Raw genomic sequence first — 6652 nt, 5'->3', positions numbered from 1 at the left:
CTCTCTCTCTCTCTCTCTCTCTCTCTCTCTCTCTCTCTCTCTCTCTCTCTCTCCCTCCCTCCCTCCTGTCTCCTTTTCATGCATGCGGAACAACAGATACGCATCTGTAACGTCTACGTTATCTCCCTTTTCTGCGTTGCTCGTCAAGAGTATTCTTATTGCGATGTAGCCGAGATCTGCGCCGTTAGTACGACGCGTGGAGAGGAGGCGGTAGAAGGTCGGAGGCTGAGGGTGAGTTGTTCGGGGACGAGCAAGTTCAAGGCTGCTCAGTCCGGGCCACGTCCGGGAAGGAAGGAGAGAGGGGGCACGTCCGGGCGTGCCAACGCAAATACAAATTCGTTTCGAGGACGGTCGAGTATCAAACAACAAATTCCATTCGCGAATTAACGAATTAGGGAGAGAGAAAAAGAAAAGGCACAGTTTTGTATGACTCTACTCGATTCTCTTCCTGCGCAGCGTCGACGAAAACACGAGAAATCAAACGAGAAATTAATATACTTTGTATACTTCGTGTACTTTGACGAATCAGAAAGTTTTATATCGTGATCGCGTTCTGTGTCGAGGTCATGAGATATTACGAAGGTGATATCAAAGCGACCAGTTGATCGACCGGTAGCGCAGTGCGCTTGATAAGACGTCATTGCGTGTATCAATTTGCCCGTTGCGTCATTATTCCGCGTAGTCTCTCTCTCGATTCCTGTTTAGTAATGATATCATCGAACGTCTCGTTATGAAGCGTACGTCTGTACCGAGCGCGCGTCAACTTGCAAAAAATTCTTGTGTATCGCGACTGACGCTAAATCGAGGTACAGTTCCTCGGAATGTTTTCAAGCAGCAATCGCGATCTATCTGCTGCCAGGCTCCGAAGGAAAGCACAGTAATCTATCGCGAATGCGAAAATCCTTCGATTTGATTTCTGCTTCGTCTACAACGAAGACGAAGAGCAAAGTGCGGTCAATCTAATAAATGATCTGTCTTAGAAGCGCAACTCCTTACCTCTAATAAGCTCTCGTTGCGGATATAGCGCGCCCCTTCTAGGCGTTGACGTTTTTCCTTGGACCTGGAAAATCCATTCGCCCTCCTTTCCTATTTTCCGCGTGGGACGTGCATTCGAGCGCGGTAACCTTGAACTTCATCGCTTCTTTCGCTCTCTCTCTCTCTCTCCCCATCTCTCTCTCTCTCTCTTAATCTCACCGTTTCTCTCTCTCGCCTGCGCGAACCACTGACGTCACGGCTATCGACCTGAAATCTCGAGGCTACATCTATACCTATACACGTGGGCGCATCAGCGCACCTATATGTCACTCGTATTATCGTTGCGATGCAATATACGAATGACACGTACAACGAGAGTTATTCCAGCTCGGCTTATTGTGCACGTTACCCATATGCACAAAAAGTTTAGATTTAATCGTACGTCTCCTCGCGGTTTAATTGGCTATAATACTTAAGTGTATTGTGTGAAGAAAAGAAAATCTTTAATGACAGTGAACACACCTGCAAACTTGAATATTTTTCATTATGATTCAGATAACGTGTGAAGCATTTCTGCAGCGAGTAATTTCTTTTTTTCCTGTCTATATATCACACTTAAGAATATATCTCCGCAATACAGAAAATTAGCAAAGAATTACAACTTGAATTGATTTCCAGGCAGAGCCGTGGTCCTTAGACGAGTCTGCTCGCCTCGTGTGTCTTCCGTGTTTTTTTGTATGATCAGATCATAAATCTTGTATTATTTTGGGCGCAAATCCTAAAGGATAAGCGCCGCTTTAAACCACATTTTAGCTGTTCCACTTCTTCCGTGTATCAAGGGATAAAGTAACTCGGAAAATGTCGAACAGATCGCGAATCGCTTTGTAGCGCGTTTTCTGTCTGCTTGGGATTCATTGCGACATTTGTAGAGCTGCGGCTTAGCAGAACTCGAGGAAAATCCAGCGTGTGTAACAGTTTCCCAATGTTTCCTCATAAATTATAAAACTTTCAAGGTGCAGAACGAATCGTTCGTCCACTGCAGCTGAAATGTCTCCTTACGTGTCGAACAGTCTCGAGAATAGTGATGAATTTTGATCGATATAGGAAAGAGTCAAGTTTTCCGCATCTTCCGACAATACGTCGGAAAATATGTATCGTCAGTTCGTGAGGGGAACGTGGCGTTAAATAATTTTACATTTGTAGCCTGGCGTGTAAACGGAACGTTTCCTTCGAGCCGCATCGATCGACGCGATTTTTGCAAAATTCGCATGTATTTCGCGGTCGCGTTTTCTTTCCCGACGTTTTCGCATCCAAGGTCGATTTCTCATTGAGCCGTTGTATTAATAGCAATCGTCACCGTCTAAAATCACACGGTTTGAATACACAAAGGAAACGCCGACAATCCCGGGAGAGGAGGGATCAGCGACAACGTTAGACATGAGAATTTCTAACAAGCCGACGCAGCTGTGTTCGGAGGCGATATTGAATGCAAACATCGTTTGGCGTCGCGTAATTAAAATATGCGGCGGAAATGCGGCTTTCCTTCCAACGATATTACGATATTGAGTGATTTCGCGCAATCGCGCGATATCGTAAAGTGACGTTCAACTGCTTTACTCTGCTTCAATTTTCCATACCTATTCTACTTTCCATATACGATACGATACGTTCCCAAAGGGACGCCCGTGTACTCGGTGAACGAAATTACGGGACTCGGCCCCTCCCCGCGACCATATTTCAGAGCAACGAATTCAACTCGCGCGCCTTGCGGCAGAATATCTATATACGTGTGCGAGCGTGGCAGAGGCCAAAGTGCACCTATGTCCGCATTTTAAAGCTAAAAGCGGAGCCAAGGATATCGAGACTCGTAGTAAGGAGAGAGAGAGTGACCCGGGTACGATATCGCGCTATCCTTTGTCCACCAAGGACGCGGTTTCTAAAATTATTTGTGGAATATACTCTTTCACTCGCGACATACAAGAAATTATCCCGAAATGATTATTTGTCCATAATAATATCTAGTGTGCTGTAAGAATTGTAACAATCCAAACGATTTTTCGAGGATCGTTCTCATTATCGCGAAAATCCGAGGCCTAAAGATGATAACATGGGTCGTAAAAATGTAAGGAACAATATTTTCACGTTATTCAACACGGTTTTAAGATACACGATTATTTGTGTTGTGCTCTTGCAGCTTTTACGATATTTTACGGGTAGCCGACTGTATGTATTATACGTACTTTTTTGTGGTCGAATTTGGGGCTACCTGATGGTAGTTCCCTTTTCGGAATTTTCCAAGCTTCACCTGGAAAGACTAGAAATCCTGCAGTGAAAACGATCAGCCGCAAGGTACGATTGAATCTCGCACGAAAATCGCCGCATTTCGTGTAACCGTATTTCGCGCTGTGAACACGCTGACCTCACCTTCCAACCGAAGGTGTTGATAATTCCACGATACGCGATTCGTTAGTTATTTTCTTCTAACAAATCTCATCTCTCGAGTCCATAAAAGATCGATTCTTTTCACTTTCGTTGAGGCAAGCGGGAAATGTGTGTCACCGGGTTAGCAGGCCGTTGGCCGTGTTCCACTTTCTCGTCTCCTTTCGCTCTTCGAGAGAGGGCGATGCCACACATATCCTGAGCGTCTCGCCGCGATAGAAATTCGAAAAGGAAACCGTTCCCTTTTGAGAAATTCCCTCGGCCATTCTTTTACCTCGTAGGATTCTACGATGCAAGTGTCTGCTCGAACTTTCGCGATCTGATACACGTTCAATCAAGTCTGGCGGTTACGGACAGAAATGTGTGCGAAAATATACATAGGAAATTGTTAATTTGTTAACAGTTGATCTCCAGACCGTCGCGACACGACGGTCGTGTCGCGACCCCCAAAGAGGGGAGCGGCGGATGTTAGATCTCTACAAAATACAATACCACGTCGCGTTCGATCGGTTCGATTCAGCAAAATGAACGTCAACGAGACAGGATATGGAAAGTGGTCCGCGGGGTTTTACGGTTACGCTACCTGGCGAAGGACAAGCCTGTGGTTGTGGCACAAGAGCGTTCGGGTTCACGAGGAGTTCACGAATCGCCGTGAATGGCAGAGGGGGGGACGGGTTCTCTTTGTCCCATCGGATGACCCAGAAACCCGATTCTTTCCCTCTCTTCCCTTTTCCCTATCTATGAGAGCGTGCGTGCATGCGTGTGTGCACAAGCACACATGCGTGCACGCGATTCGTCGGTGGCCGATATCAGCGGCAGGGAAAGTTAAGCGGCTAAAGAGAGGTGAGGAGAAAGTGAAAGCTATTTCCGGGGTACGGTATAAGCGGCGCGGTAACAGCAGACGCGAAATGATATCGCGAGGTGGACTGATATTAACGATCGTCCGACTATAGCGATCACCTACGACTTTCTTCGGCCCCGGATAAAAAGGACTCGACAAAAGAAGACGTTGACACGCAAAATTAATGCGCGTGGCGGCGAAACTATCAGAAATCGACCGTTGTCCAACAGTGGCGAAATACGCCATCTCGATCAATTATGCCGCTTCGCATTTAAGGCACCAATCATTCACCCACTAGATAGTATTGTGTGTATAAGTGTGAAATCACTCGAGGACATCCTTTCAAGTCATCGTAGCTATAAATATTCGTATGCAAAAACAACTCGAACATTTCATTCCGCTCGTCCATAAACTCCTCGCGTTATTAGTAACTGCTCGCGATGATTGCCGATAATCGCTGATTCCGTGACGCTTCGCGTCAATAATCATAAATGCACAAACCGTTCGCAAACAATGCGCGCGATATGGCATGCGGGGGTCACGCGCGGGAAACGACCTCGTAAAAGCGGAAACAGAAGGAGGCGTTCGTCGACATATAGATTATATGCGTACTATATGCGAAGTTGTCCCCGCCAACCGTTGATTCGACCTCGCTGAATCTCCTCGTGGCAACGATTGACGTTTTTACGATAATTCCAAAGGACCACCGAAATGTTTCTTTTTCTTCCTTTCAGTGCGACTCTAACGCGTTAATCTCGCCGCTTAACGAGAGAACTAATAAAGCGTGATCTTGGAAGTATCGTTTCGATCAATTATGAGGTATGAGATATGTAAAACTAGTTCGGCAGTCCTGTGCGGATATTATCGAATATTAAGATGTATAGAAATCTAAGATTTTAAATAAATAAACAACTGATAATTAATAATTGCTAAATAATTAATAATTAATAAATTTCTATATACTTCAATATCTGATAAAATCCAAGCGAGAGTGTTAAAAACTGGCGAGTGCTGTAACGAGTGTCGGCTACTGGCGTTTTCCCCGTACATATCGCAATTGCCTACTTATTTTCATCGCGGTATCGCATATGGATGTTGCCGAGGTGGGCCTCGCCGCCACTCCTTTGGAAAGAATTTCTCCGGCACCGACAAAGATAAAAGCGACGACCACGACAGCGTTCACTTTCCCATTTGGCGAATTGTGTCGTCGGAAACCGGGTCGGCGGCAATATCGCAGAGAAAGTGAGAGTACAATCGACCGCCGCTCGATCGTGATGCAGCTGTTATTTAAATAATCGTACCGGCCGGGATCGCGCGCGCGATGTTTCGGCTTCAGAGTGAAAGGTGTTAAATGGAGAAGCGTCGCGAGATCTCAGAGTCGCGCGTTCCCTCCCAAGATTTCGACATTTCGCGCTTATAACGCGAAACTCGTCTCCCTACGCTGTGTCTCTATCGAGAAAGAAATAGCGGAACGGAGCAGTAAAGGAACCAATTGGAGTAATTTGGAATTAGTCTGACTAATTATGTTCCGTTCCGCTATTTCTTTCTCCATAGGGACGAAGCCTTACACCCGATCGCCGGTCTGATGATGCTAAGATAAAAGTAGATAAAAGTGTCTGGACACCAATAACACTGGCATCTAACTCTGAACATTCTTATCGTATTTTGGAGTTTACAGGCAACAGAGACAGATATTTTATTTTGTATGTATATTCTACGTTGAAAGTTGAAATATTCGTATTTAAAAAGCAAAAGAATATGCAGAGTCAGATATCATTGTTATTAGTGTCAAGGCGTTGATGCTTTTACCTTACATACTTGCTGCGCCAAGTACGAGCACGAGCTTGGCTCGCGTGCGGGGAGATTCCCCGGACGAGTGCTTTGACAAGAGCACGCGCTAGTCACACAATCGTGGAAGATTACATCTGGAAATTTACATCCGCGGGGGTCGAGCCGCGGGGGACTAGTTAGGCTATCGAGTGCTGCCTGTTGTGCGAACGTGCGCGCGTCCCGGCGAAAGCGACGAATTTCAATAGGGTATCCGTTCGTGGAGCTTTCCCGCGTATCCTTTTGACTTTCGATGTGCTCGCGTCTCTCCTCTTTCTGGCCGGAGAAAGAGCGCGAGATACACAGCCAGCGTCCCGCTTCCACCGCGGCGTGCCGCGTGACCTGTTCACCCACTTTGGAGTTACTTTACGTCCCATTGTTCGCGCGAATACACAATCGAGAGTCGCTCGACATTCTCGTTTGGCGCGCGCGAATTATTCACCACTCGCGCTTGGTGCCATTGAGAGCGATCGAGATCGAGGCATCGCGCGGATCGTCATTTTGCGATTACTTTCGTAGCCGCGTCTTGTCAGCCGATGATTTGTTAAAAAAAAAAAAAAAAAAAAAAAA

Source organism: Odontomachus brunneus, unplaced genomic scaffold (genome assembly GCF_010583005.1).
Source record: "Odontomachus brunneus isolate Ranch 3 - 2012 unplaced genomic scaffold, Obru_v1 Obru_scaffold_176, whole genome shotgun sequence".
Lineage (NCBI taxonomy): Eukaryota > Metazoa > Arthropoda > Insecta > Hymenoptera > Formicidae > Odontomachus > Odontomachus brunneus.
Note: the sequence above shows the minus strand (reverse complement) of the source record.